Source organism: Carassius gibelio, chromosome A23 (genome assembly GCF_023724105.1).
Source record: "Carassius gibelio isolate Cgi1373 ecotype wild population from Czech Republic chromosome A23, carGib1.2-hapl.c, whole genome shotgun sequence".
Lineage (NCBI taxonomy): Eukaryota > Metazoa > Chordata > Actinopteri > Cypriniformes > Cyprinidae > Carassius > Carassius gibelio.
Genome location: NC_068393.1, coordinates 5,289,677 through 5,307,401, shown reverse-complemented (window position 1 = coordinate 5,307,401; position 17,725 = coordinate 5,289,677).

Below are 17,725 nucleotides of genomic sequence, written 5' to 3'. Positions count from 1 at the left end.
AGTTGACAACCTGCAGTATGAGCTGAAAAGCTTAGCGGGACAGTGGGACAAGCTGAAAGAGTCACCACTGGATGAATATGTGACCAGGACAGTGGAGGATGGACCTGATGGAAAGGAAGAGGACATGGAAATCATCAACAAAAGCTGTGCCTCCTGCAAAGACTGCCCACTGTGCTGCTATCAGATTATCCAGAGATTCAACATGCTCACTGATGCATATCCCCTGCTTGGACTTGCATACAAGTTTTTGCTGACACTTTAAATAACCCAGGTGGCCTGCGAATGATCATTTTCAACCCTAAAATATATCAAAAGCTGACTTAGGAGCAGCCTGTCTGCCAGCGAATTGGAAGCCTTCATGTTGATGGCCAATGAAAAGGACATCCTTACACTGACACTGTAATTGACAGAGTTGCAGAGAAGAGCAAGCTACTGAGGAAACTGCTGTTATTGTAAGGTGAGATGAGATTATTGATATTATTATAAAAATATTCATAATATTGTAGACTGAAAATGTGACTCATTATTCCCCCACTCTCTCTCTCAGGATGCCCTCACTTTTGTAGTTCATTGTTTTTGAGGATGTTCAGAGCACTGGTACACTGGTCCATGGCACTTAGTTCTCAGCTTTGTAGGGGTTTTTGGAATGGAACAGTAGATATGCATATCTACAGGGACCGCAAGGATGGTGTACTAGTTGGTTGTGTCTGACTGATTGTGGTGGGCCGGTCTGAGCAAAAATGCCAGTGCCTTTTTTTTGTCCCAGTCCAGCCCTGATCTCATGTATACTCCATACAGCTTAAGCTGCACATTCAACTCTTTGTTACAAATATGGTAGAACCATCACTTCTACCACAAAAGACTGCTTTATAAAGAATTTTCCTGACCAGTCTCAATCCCTCAGTAAATCCAATAGCTCAGAAAAACTTGATGTTGTGAAATTATGGACTCTCTCTTTTTTTTTTTTTTTTTTTTTTAGCACTTTGGATAGAAAAGCAAAAGTTTCTTGTTTTTGTAAATGTTCTTAACTTTTGTTATCTTCTTTATCCATATTTAACCTGGGTGGAACATCCAAAGCAATCCACGTAAAAAGCTTGACCTATTAAAATAAGCCAGTGATTCAATTAAACAATAATTTTACATGGTTTAAAAAAAAAAAAAAAAAAAAAAAAAAAAAAAACTTTCAGGTAAATATTAATCTTATATGACAATACCTTTTCTGTTTACCAGAATTTAACAATAAAATAAATTTACTAATGTATTACTTTCTCTCTCTTTCAGGCTCACATGTATCGGATATTGCAGCCACATGGACTGCAACTCACGTGTGATTAACGATCTTGACAATTTAACAAATACAGTGCAAAATACACAAAATACATACATCAATTTCAATAAGCATTTAACACTTAAAATGTTGCATGTGCTTATTTTTACAATGAACAACATTTAAACAAAATAACTCCAGTATCCAGTATTTCCATTTTAAGGGGTACTATTATGCATTTACACTTCATTTCGTCTAGATCATGTGTATTTATGGGTACACATAGCAGATGAGATAAATCAGGCAGGTTATTTGCAAAGTTGTCTTTGGTGGCTGGAACAATAATTAAACCTGTATCCTGTTTTCTGGGTAACATTGAGAATATCACTATATATTGTTGCAACACCCATGACCAGTCTGACGGGGCTCAAGCTTATATGAGTAGTTTGGTGGATATAACTCTCATTTAGACCAATATAATCATTTGGTTTAGCCAGGTTTCAGTCAAGCAGAGTACATCAAAACTATTATCTGTGATCATTTCATTTACAATAACTGCTTTGGATGTGAGTGATCTAATGAGCCCAAACTTTTAAAATGTTTTTTGTTCATTTATTTTACATTTTTATGGTTTAATCATGATAAGGTTTTTACTAGATCCTACATTCAATTTATATTTTGACCTCACAATTTATATTTTGACCTTCGGGGGAACAGACACAGTCTTAATAGATTGAACAGCACATGTACTTTTATAATTTAAGCGGGTAGAACAAAAGTCATAATAATAGTTATTTGAGAATTGTCTTACTACTCATATGGAGCGAAGTGTCCAGGAGATGTTGTCAGAGAGCAGCTCCGCTCTGACTCTGCTGGGGTGCAGGCCATCAGCACGAAAAAGCCTAGGATGCTCCTAGTAAAGATTCCAATTATACTTACCCCGGACTTGTGAGCGTCAGTCCGGGAGGATTCCAGCACGGTTCTCCACTCTCTCAGCTGGGCCTGCCTCACCTCCAGGTCGCGAATCTGCTTTTCCACGGCAGCTTGAACATGTCTGCAATCAAAGGTAGACATACACCTGCCATTTAAGCAAGTAACAGTGAATAAAGCACTGTTAAATGTGTGTGAATAAAGTATTAGCAACAGCTACCATGATGCCAATGCTAACGGGCTATATGCTAAATAGCGGACCCGGGAAAAATAAATAAAAATAGTGATAACAAGGCACATGAACAGTTTTTGCTGTAGAATACGATAGAGGATATATTAACATGTTATAGGAATGAAAATGATGGTGTATAAGATAGATTAAGATAAAAATAGTGGATAAAAAAAATTACGTGATGGAGCTCAAACGCAATACACATGGCAGCAAAAAAATTTATTGATCAAATTGATTTGGTTTTTATGCAATATTAATACTGAAGCTCACAGGCAGCTATGGGAAGTGGCATGACATTTCCTGACCAGGTGCCAAGTGCTGCCAATCACAACACACACTGGCCCAGCTAACCAATCACAGCACATTTCGTATTTCAGAAGGGAGACCTTCAATTGATACAGGAACTATTCGAGCCGTTAATACCAGACTGTGAGAGAGGTGTTGTAATGTAAAATATGTGTAAAATAATGTTTTGTTACAATCTAGTATAAGAACCTGTTATAGTACACCCCAAATACAAAATCAAGACTTTGTAAAATAGCATAATATGACCCCTTTAAAAACCAAAAATAAAATCCTTCAGATCAAAAATAATTACTAGAATTATTTTAGCAATTTAAAAGCTGCTTTTCTACTGTCGGGCGAACAGTTCTGCTTAACCGCTTCAATCCTGTGGTGATCCGGGCCAGTCAGCATGGATACATTTTCATTTTCCACTGTGATTATAAAATTTAACACGATATGTACGTTTAAGCTTTTACATTTTTTCCTGGCACTGTTTGGAACTTTTTTTTAACGCCCTTCTCTGCTAGAGGCTGCGCTTTTTACAATACAGACAGGTCGGAGATGGGAGATCACAGGTGAGGTTGTTTATTGACACAAGTAGAGGGTATAGCGAACACAGGTGAGTCAAACTGAAGTGGCAATCGTGAATGATAAGTGAAAGAGTTGAGACTGTCCTTTGTGTTTGGCAGAGTGAAGATCCAAGAGGCAGTTGAGGATTCAAGACGTTGGAGGATGAAGACGCGCACATACACACACTGAACACAGGAGGGAACTTGGGGTCGCTGGAGACAGGTAAGTATAACAAAGGTAATCCTTGTAGTAAGCATGGAGGTAAGCCCTAGTTGCGAACGAGACTGGACAGAAGCTGTGTGTGTGAGAGTGTCTTTCACATGCAGTCAATTAAGGTGCTGATGAGGTACAGGTGGGTGTGTTCAGTATTCCGTTGAGGGAGTGCGCAGTGCGCTGTGTTGGAACCTGGCGTGTCTGTGAAAGCGCTATGATTTTAAAAACTTTTTCATTTCTCTTTGAACCCTCCAACCGTTGCTGAATTTTTATCTCTGCCCAAATATCAATAAGCGCAAATGTTTTCTTCCCAAACATTTCAGACAAATATGTCTCTGACATTTTTATTTTATTTTTTTTATATTTAATGTAACATAGCTGTTTAACCAAATGTGACCCACAAAACCAGTCTTAAGTCGCTGGGTATATTTTTAGCAATAGCCAAAAAAAAAAAAAAAAAAAAAAAAAAACTGCTTGTCTGCATCAAAATTATCTATTTTTATTTTATGCCAAATATCATTAGGATATCATGTTACATGAAAATATTTTGTAAATGTCCTAATTTACATATATAAAATCGAAATTTTTCATTAGTAATATGCATTGCTGAGAATTCATTTGGACAACTTCAAAGGCGATTTTCTCAGTATTTAGATTTTTTTGCACCCTCAGATTCTTGATTTTCAAATAGTTGTATCTCGGCCAAAAAGTTTTCTATCCTAACAAATACATAATGGAAATCATATTGATTATATTAATGATATTATCATTTTTATGTATAAATCTCAACTTAATACTGGTTTTGTGGTCCAGGATCACAAATAGCATGCTTCTGCTTAGCCAACTATGGAGAACAAACTTGTAGCCAGGAAATGGCTCAACACGGCAGTCTAAGGCCCTGATCAGCCAGAACACGTTTTTTGCAGTGAAAGGCACCTTTTAAAATTGTTTTCTGCTGACAGTGAGTGTTTTGCACACTTTTATGCTCCCGGTGCCTTGCATTTTAGCCGTCTGCTGCTGAGCAGCGTTATATACTGCTGAGATACATTTCTGTATATACGTAACGATATACATTTTTGCATTGTTCACCAGGTTGCAGTCCAATTACCAATCAGGTGGTTACCAATCAGCTTAAATTTGATCTTTTCCCTGCTAATCCTCAACCCAGACTTCCTAGCTTTTTTGCATGCATTACATTCTTACCACCAGTAGTTTGACATCATCTGCAGAATCAAGGTCAGTGAGCTGTATCTGATCTTTCCAGGGGATCCCAGCAGTGGGCTCATTCATCACCTTCATCACGCAGTCAACAGCAATAAAGACCAGAAAGAGTGATAGAATACAGCCCAGTCGGATGCTTGAATATATGTAAAGTGGTGATTCATCTGTCAGAATATGTTTCACCTTTCTCCAAGTGCAGTTTCATTTTATATCTAAGGTACTTTTTCATATGGTAAAATAATACTTACAGTAAGCGATTTTTAATGCATCATTTTATATAGTTTTTCCAGGTATTTTTTATTATTATTATATATATATATATATATATATATATATATATATATATATATATATATATATATATTTTTTTTTTTTTTTATCAAGCATTATTTATAAAACTACAGTTTAATCATGACAGAAGATTTTATGCATGGTGATGGATATGACAATGTTAATGTATTTGGTCTTGGTGGAATAGATCTGCTACACTGCTGCTATTGAATTATTGTTGGTTATTGCTGTAGTTGATCATTTCTGCTGCTGCAAGCAAGTGCAGGAACTTGCTACTGACAATGCATACGGTGATACGGTGCCATGAGTATTTAAGACATACTGCTGCTGCACAAATAGCATATAAAATAACCCCACAGCAGATTTATACAGGTGGAGCTGGGGAAGGTGGAGGGTTTCAGAGAAACTCTGAAAAGCTGAAGGAATCTCTAGTGAATGCTAGCCAGATGCAAGGCAGTAAGCTCATAGTCTGCATATGCAGCATGTACCAATCAGCTTGTGCCAAGTCATTTTACTCTCTGAATATCATTAGTTACGTTAACAACCAATCAGCCTGCACGATCTAGAGTTTCATGACTAGACTATATATTAATCAAGTCTGAACTGTGCTTAAATGCAAATGCATGCTTACATAATGAGAAGAAAAACACCATGAAATTACAGGTATAGATATCAAATCTTGAACCATTAGTAGCACAAATGCACAGGCAAGAGTGAGCATTACTTTGAGGTAAGAAAAAAGGTTCTTACCGTTTATTACCATTACTTCCTCAAATACAGGTATGATCTTGTTTCATTCACTCTCATTCTCTGTTTGTTCATTTATTCATTGATTGGCATTTCTCTCTTCTTGTTGCTGTTAGTGCTCAGCTCTCTATTCTTTCTGGACACAAATTGGAGAGCATGTCAGGTATGAATGCACTCATGCGACTCCTGCTGCCTGAGGACTGTGATTATTTCAGCACAGAGCAGCTGGTCAAAGAAATCCAATAGCTCAGCTTTGGGTGACCTTTAAGAATGCTCCAGGCCTGTGTTCTCTCTACCAGATCTCTGCTGGGACCTTTCAATGCCATTTTAATACAATCATCACCATGGACACATTCTCAGAATGTTGTAAGAAGAATGGCATCTACGTTAATATTAGTCTCTTTCATCCTTAATCTGAGGTCACTGTAGTCATACAGATCTAGTCTGTATCCAGATCAGATGGTGGATCAGCACCTAGAGACGACCTCTACAGACCTGAATGTCAGTGGAGACCTGAGAATACCTTCAACTACTATCGGCACAAGACCAGGGAGAAGTCCTCTGCACCTGTTTTGCACAATGGAATTAAACCATCCAATGCTGGTTTCGTCTGGAGCATTGGTTCCTTGCCACTGTTGCTTTTTGCCTGCTTAGTTGGGGACGCTTAATTAAAAATGAGATATCAGATCTTGCATAGGTAAAGTGTAAAGTGCGGTGTTCCACAAGTCTCTGTCTTGAGCCCATTTGTGTTCTCCTTATATTTGATATTTTAGGTGAAATCATCATGAAACATGACATTAGCTTTTACTGTTATGTAAGTATTTTTTTTTTTTATTTCCTAAAGAGGAGATTAAATGTTACAAGTTGATGCATTACAGATTTTCAAATTGTGAAAGAACTACTAACTGGACCAGATGCTTATAGAAGTAATGCTGAGTTAATAGCTGTTAATTTGAGAGTTAATGTTAAAGGCGCAATATGTAATTTTTCTGCTTTAAAAATAGCAGAAATCACTATATCTATATTATATATATTTTTTAGTTGTGTACTTACATCATCCCGACAGTTTCCACGAACTTTCAAATCCGGAGAAAATTATAGTTTAATTAGAAGACACCGCACGTTTCTTTATTTCCGTTTTGTCGCCCGTCTATGGCGTCATATAAACTTTGACCCCTCTAGTTTATCTAACTTCCTGCGGAACCGCCAAATACAAAGGTGAACAGAAACAAAGTAGTAGCCTTTATCGAGACTATTATATTTTATATTTATATTGTTTATATTCGTATTTAAACCTCAATCAATAACTTAGTTATGGATCATGATTATGCTTTGCCTGCACGTTCTGTGAAGCGCAAACGCACGGGTGTAATAAATGACCCGAGATGGTTTTGGGACAAGAGAAGCAACAAGACACGGGTAAATATTGGAGTTGCATTTCCAAGATAGAGTTTCGTGACAAGCTGAAACTACAGAGAGATGCCGAACTCGCTTGCATTCTGATAAACAGGTATGCATCCATTCAGCTAACTTTATCTATCCGTATATTTTGTGAAACAATGATGTCTTGTGTAAAACGCAGACGGACTAGCTCTCATGTAAATCTACATTTGTTCTATATCTAGCTGAATAAAGTAGCTTCAAATGCAGTTCTCTAACTTGTTCGATATCATAGTATAACGTAATTATAATTATTAACGAAAGGCGACTGTGTTTTTTAACATATATTACTACTAGCTAGATGGAATATTGATTTGATAGGGGTCTCATAATTCATATAGACGGTTTCATCAGCGCCTGGACTTAAGTTAACTTCCGGTCTGTGTTGTTTATATCGGTCTGGCTGCAGTGCCTTCTACAAACGCAGTTAAAGGCAAGGTGATGAGTAGACTGAAGTTGGGCTCAGGTGGTTGTGCTGTGGGATGTGTTTCCCATACATTTATTTATTTTTGGAGACTCACCACAATTTTAAAACTGATCTTTTTCCAAAAATGCTTCATTGAGTAACGTTAAGTACTGCACGTTCAATAATAATAATTCCTTACATTTATATGTTTAAATATCAAAGCGAGGCACAGGTGTTTTTATATCGCTGTATTTCTGAAGGAAGACTTGCATGTTATATGCCTGATAAAGCAGAGTGTGAGCGTAGCTCTGCTTTGTTTACAGCTGTTACTGGGGAAACCTCTATTTCTCGCGCTTTATGTCTATGCTTTAAAACATCTCCTGTTGGTAAATAATGAATTTGCATTTTCATTAAGTCCGCCTGATCCACGCAGCAAACATTTTGTTTGTTATCAAAAAATATCTACTCTAGAGGGACTTGGCTGTTGTTATTGATTCTATTTGGAAGTCTACCGTAAGTTAAGTTAGGTCCACAAAAGCGTTCATGCGCAGTAACGTTTGTTTATGTTGTTGCCGTTGAAACCGTCTATATCTCTCCGTTCGAAAAGGCGTGATTGTCAAAATACTAAGTTAGAATGAGTGAGGAATGATAGGGAGCGACATGGCGCGTGTTCCAATGAACAACAACTCCCATGAGCCTTACGCTCTTTCCCGACGTCTTATGTTATTATTTTGATTGAGTGACCCCTGGTGGCCAAAAATTCCATACTGCATGTTTAATTCAACATTAGTAATCCAATAAATGGAAGATGAGTCATCACGTTTAACGGGTCATCATTTGGAGGAAAAACACATTAACATCCTCTTAAAAAGAATTTCAAGCATGGGAACTTGATCTCTTTTCTGATTTAATCAAAAGTGTTCCAAGGGCATAATTTCTGGGGCTGGATGTTGAAAGAAAAAGATTTGTCAACAGACAATTTAACGCATCAAGAGCGTTTTTATTTTCTTTGAGGGCACATGGAAAAACATTGTAATTACAGTGATGGAGAAGCTCCTTAAGTTACTTAAAAAACTATGCACAATTATATAATATAAACAGTTATTTAAATACTTATAATGTTTAAAAGCCTCAAACTGATTGAAAAAAAAAACATTCTGACAAATAGCAGAATTTAACAGCAACCAGGGAAGAAGGGGTTGTGAATGCAGTCAACTGGTTTAATCTGGTGTAAGTCACTGCATGAGCTGATGTTTGTCCTGTTCTTGTCCTTTCTGATTCCAGGGATATTAATTCCTATATCTGTAGGATTTACACTCATCTGTGACAAACAGCACAATACCAGTACAACACATTCAGTATGCAGTGCATTTGAGCCCTGAAAACAGAACATTGCTATAAAACATAAAATGTTGACCAAGAATAATAATAAAAAATAAAGATTTACTTACGTTATTAGACATCTTAATGAGTGCATGGTCATTGCTGTTTCCCAACATATAAGAATATTAAACAGTATGGCACATAGTTTAAAAGAAAAATTACATTAACTATTACCATCTAGAATACAGTAAAAGTCACTCAGAACATGTTTGCAACCACACAGCAATGCCCTAACAAATATACACAACGTTTTCATTGTTGAGGGATGTTTAGTAAGCACAAGCAGCACTCATAGAATAAATACATGATTAATTAGTATTTAATTGTTCACTTCTGAGATAAAACACCTTTAAAAAGACAAAATTATCAGACATATTTAATAAATAAAAAAACTGGTCATGATTGTAATAATAAAAACTTCCTAATCATCCGGAAGAAGGAGGCGGGAACCGGCGCACAATCAAAATGAAACTTTAATATTCAAAATAAACACAAAACAGCGCACCAGGGGCCTGTACCATGAAGCTGGATTAGGTGGCTAGCCAGCTATGTTTCAGCTTAGTTTCCGCCAACCCTGGGTTTTAGGTACTATGAAAGTAGCTTGGCTTTAATCTGTGTTTGTTGCCATGGTATGTTACGCTGCACGGCTAACCTGCTCCGGGGCAGGTTATGTTCTGGATTCAAGATCTCAAACTGAAGGTGAACCAATCAGATGTGAGAGAAGTGACACATGTCTGACACAAAGTCACTCCGGTTTATCTTGCTCCAAATTAAAGGGCCCTTATGCTTAAAAAAAAATAAAATAATATAAGTCTGGCTTTAATGATAATAACTGAGTCATTTTATGATTAATATCATTATTGTGATTCATATTATTATTTATCTCTTACACACAAGCAATTTTAGTTTAACAGTTATTATTATTTTAAATAAAAATTAATGTATACAGATCATGTGATATAAATAAGCTGTAGTATCAAAAGATTGAACTATTTTAAAAATTACAAATCTGAATTTACATGTTCAAGTCTCTATCACTATATATTTTCAAATGTTAACAAGTTCCACTTGTGACTACACTGATGGAGCAAGATCATTTATTTTATTAGTCCTCCTTCATTTTTCATATGACATTTAAATTTGTCATATTATGCAATATCTTAACCTTTAGCAAAACCTTTAACCTTTAGTTTTGAATCTTGCTGGGTCTCTCGCTAGAAGTAAATCAAACTTGCTTTGTATTACAAGGCTCGTGATTGGCTGTTCGCCAGTGATGTCACACTTTCATGCGCACACGCTCCACAAACTCAGGATCAAAGCCTGAATTGACAAAGAAAGTTGATGAACAGCATCATGGTACCGACAAAGCCGGATTGGAGAGGTTTGGTTTTGTCAACTCAAAACTAATCCTGTAACTCTGAATTTGTTCAGCTACCATCATGGTACAGGCCCCAGCCCCACATGGACTACTGGTGCGCATAAATAAAAAGCAAAACATAAAATAATGGCCCAGGCCTGGTCCTCTCTCGTCCTTCACTATAGTCGCTCCTGTTTTATATCCTTCCCTCTCCTACGTGGGACTCGATACCGGCAGTGGGGCGCAGGTGCAGCTCATTCCTTATCACTACACCTGGCCTCACTCCTCGTTCCCACGCCTCTCGGCCCCGCCCCACTCGCCACAATGATTTAAAATGTAAATATAATAATAAATGTATAACTCTCGATTTTAATGTTTTAAAATATAGTTAAATAAAATGGCAATAAATGGCAATAAAAATAATTTCAAATGCACGTTTTAAACTGCATTTGAAAAAAGCATTTGTTTTATTAAATCTTAATTGTTTTGAATATGTCTATAAATTTCACCATTTAAAAAGTGATTTATTTTTATTTTTGAATTATTAAATTCATCATAACTCATTCATTCATTTTGTAAGTCTCACTCTTAGTTTATTTATAAAGACCTTTTAACAATACAGATTGCATCAAAACAACTTTATAGTATTAAACAGGAAAATAATGCAAAATGACAATAGTAAACACAAAATTTTCAGTTAAATGCAGTTCATCGTTGAATTCAGTGATGTCATCATCCAGCTCAGTTCAGTTTAATTAGTATCTGTGTAATCAAGTCGACAATATCGCTAGATATTAAGTGTCGCCAGCTAAGCAAGCCAGAGGCGACAGCGGCAAGGAACCGAAACTCCATCGGTGACAGAATGGAGAAAAAACCTTGGGAGAAACCAGGCTCAGTTGGGGTCAGTTCTCCTCTGACCAGACGGAACCAGTAGTTCAATTCCAGGCTGCAGCAAAGTCAGATTGTGCAGAAGAATCATCTGTTTCCTGTGGTCTTGTCCTGGTGGTCCTCTGAGACAAGTGCTGAGTCCCAATTCGCATACTATCCGTCCTAAATAGTATGCGAAACTAGAATTAGTACGTCCCAAATCGTAGTATGTTGAAAATAGTATTCCAAAGATACCCGGATGGTCTACTATTTCCGGTTAGAATTCGAAGTGCAGATCAATGCACACTCTAAGTGCTAATATTGCCCACAACCCATTGCGTACGGGAGGGAGGAGCTTTGCGATGGCTTTGTTGTGATGTAAACATAGCAGCCGGGTGCAGCAGCAGAGATGCGCCCTCAGCTTTTAAGTGTAAGAATTCAAATGTTTAACCCTAATTAAAGTTATATTTTATTTCGTTACACACATTGCACATGAACGTCAGAACCAGCCGCCTCACAAACGACCTGCGTTTGGTTCTGCGACGACGCAGCCCTGCTTCCTCACTCCTCAACTTGGTAGAAGCACACATTGTAAAATGTATTGTGAAAAAAATTGTAAATAAAATTTTATTGGACATAAAGAATGAATGAAACGTTAACAGTTGTGGTGTGCGTAACTAGTCAACCACGTTGTCGTTCATGTTGCATGACGTCATCGAAGTATGTCCCAGAGCGTGCATACTCCTTTGCTACACAATCAAAAGTATGTACTTTTCCCTCACAAAAAAAGTACATACTTTTAGGTCGTAGTATAAGTAGGCGAATTGGGACTCAGCAAAGGTCTTCACTGGGGATCTGTATCTGGGGCTCTAGTTGTACTGGTCTCCACTGACATTCAGGACTTTAGAAGTCCTCTCTAGGTGCTGACATCAAGTGACTGGCACAGAACAAAACACATTACAAGGCACTGATGTGAATCATTTTGCCTATGAATGACACTACAGGAGCTACAAACTGCATAAAAGAATATCACTCCATAAGACATCCTATCTGTGTATTCCCTCCTCTGCTGTAAAATGAGTCAAGTCATTACATCTACCTGCATCTAGAGCTCAGTAAACAGGCTTTCCATTTGACCATTTCACAAATATGCAGAACGCCATAAAACTACCTGCAGATAAACCAATTTTTGATCCATTTTGTGGAAAAACATTGCCCATACAGTTATGAATTTATTATCTGTTTATATGAAAATTGTTTGGTTTGGAATGGAAAGGAAACAAACCTATTTCCTTTCTTCTTACTGAAGCGTGTAGGCCTCAATCATATTTTCTTTTCTTGGTTTAATGCCCTGTGTGAATTATCTGACATCAGTCTAGACTAGTCAATATGATCGCAGACGTTCATGGGTTCAAACACATCTCTGACGTCAAGCAGGCCTTGGAGCATCAGAACACTCACAGGACATGCTAACATTTGAGACAGGAAAGAGAAAATAGAGACTACAATTCTCTTCCCTTTGTTGCCTGTTTTTGGATTGACTAAAGTCCTACATTTCCTCCTTTTACATCAGCAGAACTGTGTGTGTGTGTGTGTGTGTGTGTCCTTGCTTCCAGACAGCTTGAGACTCAGACCTAGATGTAGACTCATCCTCTCGTATTCAGTCCAACAGTCTAGAGCACTCAAAATCAATAAAGCTGTAAGGTAGGCATGGGCAGTATGACCAAAATCTTAAATATGATAAAAGTCATTTTATTTCACGGGACTCATATACCGAGTCTGATTTTCTCCAAACTGTTTACACTCACTTAAGATATCCCTTGAAAAAGATAATTATATTGCCCTTAATTGAATTGAATGTGTGCTTGTAGTCTACTTCAGATCTTAAAAGTATACCTACTGTATATATTTTTGAATCTGTACTTGATGATAATATAATATTAGTGAAATAAAAGGCTACTTGAGTCTACTTAAAGAGACCTCAACTTAAGTTTCGAAATCATTATATTTTTATAATCTTTTTTTGTGCTACAAATAGCTTTTTTTGTTGTTGACTAACACACTAAAGCACATGTCAAACACTTGAGTATGATTCTAACTGTAATGTGTTGTTCAATATTAGATTTGAGCTTAATATGTTTTAAACTAAAATGTATGAAATAACATTCTTTATCGCAACTTCATCATTATAAAAGTGCAATTACAAATATATTTTATTATACAATAAATGATTTAAGTACATTCAGCAGTTTAACTATATTTCAAAGATAATAATAGTAATCATGAAATGACATAAAAAAGCTGTACTGCTGTCCTACTTAAGCGAGTCAACAAAACACTCTAAATTCACCTAATTGAATTTAATATGAATACATATTAAATATACATGTAAAAAAATTATAATAATTTCAAACTTACAATGTGTTAAGTATATTATTTTTGAAATAAGAAGTCTTTTTAAAAGTATGCTAATCTCTTTTTCACAAGGAATAACCTGTGTTTACATTAATTTTTACATATCTTTGTGCGTATTTGACCAAGTGACAACATTTACATAAATCTCTGGTGAAAATGAGAAGACCAAACAAATTGTTAAAAGTTTTTTTTCACTTTCTTTTGGCAATCATGTTTTCTTCATATGCACTAAGAGAAAGAAACAGTCACAAAGGCCACAAATATGAGAAAAAATATATATATAAATAGACTGAAAAGACATATATTATAGCTACCGGGGCATCAAGCAAAATGATAAACTGATGGATCTGGAGAAAATGTCAAGAAAAATATTACACATACATTCATTTCTGTGAATACAAGAGATGGAGGGGTGGATAGAAAAAGAATGGAGCAATAAATCAACAATGAGGGCCGTTTAATTTGGATGAGCTCCACGATGGCAAATTGGATTATAGTGCTTTAGCGTGAGGGTTCAGCCCAGCTGATCAAATACACAGAGCAAAGTCAACAATAACAACAACAACAAATCAATGAAACAACGAAATAATGTGTAGGATAACAAAAGGAACACATTTCAAATGCAAATCATAAGCTGGCTGTACGGAAATCCCACATTGTATTATTGTCTAAAAAGACAAAAAAAAAAAAGATGGAAATATATTTCTGCTCGCAGTATTTTACAGAATTAGCTCGCTGTGGCAGCATGCAGTAATTATACCTGTTCCAGTGCTGAAACAGACAGATTTCAGATGAGTCAATCATAAAAGCGCTGTTCAAGACTGATCGTTACATTCACACAACTTTACAGCAAAAAGCTGCTTTATAACGGTCACTCTCAAAGAAATGACAGCAATTACATAGAACCACAATCACTCTGAAACACAGTATAGATGCACAGAGAAAGTGAACAAGAAAGAATGACAGGAAGAGAAAAAAATGGTTTGGTTATTTAGAGATTTTTTTGTTAAAAATGTCATTAGTCATCTTTATGTTGTTCCAATCCTTTATGACTTTCTGTTCTCTCATGGAACACAAACAAAACTGCTCTTTATCTGCAGTGACAACCTACAGTGGCCTGCAGCTGTCGAGATCAAAAATCACCATAAAAGTAGTACATATATGACTTGGTGTGTTGTTTAATTATGAGACACAAGAAGCAAAGAAGTGTGCATGATTATATTCAGTGTGCACTCAAATTTTAACAGAATATTTTAAAAACTGTACTTGCAGATAATATCAATATAAAACTTCACACTTTTAAAAAAGTTTGAAGTAGAAGTTTTAAGTTTAATTTTTTATCATTATGTTATGCATTATATTTTTGTTGTTGTGATTTAATGAAGTACACATACACGTATACCACAGCACATGTAAAGTACTCAATTATACTTTTAACTGTGGTCTGTCAATTCATATTACATTTAATATATTTTACAATTATTATTTTTTATATACAGGTATTTTTATATACAACCTTATTGTTCAAAAATAAAGGAAGAAAACAAAACAAACTCGCGCCACATGCGCGTCAATAAATAATCCACATTCACTTTGGCTTCTCGCGTTCCGTCTGCTGCGTCCTCCCACGATCCCTCAGATCTCTCTCTCGTTTCTGGAAAGTGACCGGCTTAAATACTGCTTCCCCACGTCCATCACTGAAATGAGAAGCAGGTGTCACTTGTCTCTCACTTAACCCTCTTACCACCGCTGATCACTTCACCCTCTCTCCCGTTGCAGACCTCGCTAAACCACGCCTCCCCCGCCACACCCACCGATTCATGATCTCAACAAATTAAAATATGGTGAATAACTATCAGGTTTCCCGAGACTTCAAAATGGTCTCTCAGTTTGGTTCGCTGGGCTACACAATCATGGGGAAGACTGCTGATCTGACAGTTGTCCAGAAGACAATCATTGACACTCTTCACAAGGAGGGTAAGACACAAACATTCATTGCCAAAGAAGCTGGCTGTTCACAGAGTGCTGTATCCATGTTAACAGAAAGTTGAGTGTAAGGAAAAACTGTGGAGGAAAAAGATGCACAACCAACCCAGAGAAACGCAGCATTAAGAGGATTGTCAAGCAAAATCCATTCAAGAATTTGAGTGAGACAACTTCAGACGCGTCTTACCAGGAGAAGAAGAAATGGACTGTTGCCCAGTGGTCCAAAGTCCTCTTTTCAGATGAGAGCAAGTTTTGTAGTTCATTTGGAAACCAAGGTCCAAATGTCTGGAGGAAAGGTGGAGAAGCTCATTGCCCAAGCTGCTTAAAGTCCAGTGTTAAGTTTCTACAGTCTGTGATGATTTGGGGTGCAATGTCATCTGCTGGTGTTGGTCCATTGTGTTTTATGAAATCCGAAGTCACTGCTCCTGTTTACCAAGAAATCTTGGGAGCACTTCATGCTTCCTTCTGCTGACCAGCTTTTTGAAGATGCTAATTTAATTTTCCAGCAGGATTTGGCACATGCCCACACTGCCAAAAGCACCAAAAGTTGGTTAAATGACCATGGTGTTGGTGTGCTTGACTGGCCAGCAAACTCACCAGACCTAAACCCCAGAGAGAATCTATGGGCTATTGTCAAGAGGAAGATGAGAAATAAGAGAACAAACAATGCAGATGAGCTGCAGCAGGCCACTGTCAGAGAAACCTGGGCTTCCAGACCACCTCAGCAGTGCCACAAACTGATCACCTCCATGACACGCTGAATTGAGGCAGTAATTAAAGCAAAAGGAACCCTACCAAGTATTGAGTACATGGACAGTAAATAAAGATACTTTCCAGGTCTTATAAAGTATTCTAATTTGTTGAGATTGTGAATTGGTGGGTTTTTGTTAAATGTGAGCAAAAATCATCACAATTAAAAGAACCAAAGACTTAATCAACTACTTCAGTCTGTGTGCAATGAATTTATTTAATTCACGAGTTTCACAATTTGAGATGAATTACTGAAATAAATGAACTTTTCCAAGAAATTCTGATTTATTGAGATGCACCTGTATATATTTCTGTAATAAGTTTATGTGCTTGTTTATCACAATGAGATGTTTGATGGTGTCAAAATTATTACGCTACTGTATGTCTTCAGAAGACATGTTGTTCACAAGTCATATGGACTACTTTTATTATTCAATCATTGTGTCTTTTTTATTGCATGTAAAGGAGAATATTGGACTCTCTGCCCAATGTCTTCTTTTGCGAAATAAAGTCATGTGAGATTGGAACTTGAGAATGAGTAAATGAAATCAAAATTTTGATTTCTTGAACTCCTTCAATAATTTTCAGGGTTGGACACATCCATATTTTCACTTTTCAATGACAGTAAGTGACGCATAATCACACATGCATAATTTAAACTATTATTGTCATGTTAACAATCAACACACAAACATAGAGCTCATTAAATATGGTAAATGGAAGCTCAACTGTACCTGTGACAATGTGTGTTACTTTTATGTTGTCTTATGAACTTTTTAAAGCTTGAACGTTGAGGTGTAATGATAGAGGAACAGAAATCTCTCAAGTTTCATTAATATCTTCTTTTGTGTTTTAAAGATGATCAAAAGTCATACGGGTCTGGAATGAAATGAGGGTGAATAAATCAATACAATTTCTATTTTGGGGTAAAATTCAATTTAGAATGAAAAGTTCCCCTTAAAAATTCTGATGTTCTTTTCCTGGTTGACCTGAATTTCTTCAGCAGAACAGATAATAGAAATTGAAAAAAAGGAGGGAAGAAATAGAAATTTGAAGCAGTTTCAGTAGACATGAAATATCTAATAATAATATAAGTCATATGGACTTTTCTGGGAGTTTTAGGATGCTTTTTTTTTATTTGGGATCTTTACCAGTGTTGGGGGAAATTATTTACAATTAATGCAAGTTACATGATCAGATTATTTTAGCTAGCAAAACATTATGTTTTAATTTACAAGAAAATAGCAATGTTGCTTTTTCAAATAAGAAATGCTATTTCCTTTGTTTTCAAATTTATTGACCGACAGCTCTCCCGTCTCCATGATGAGAGGAATCAGGAGTAAGTGCAGATGTGTTGTGTGAACA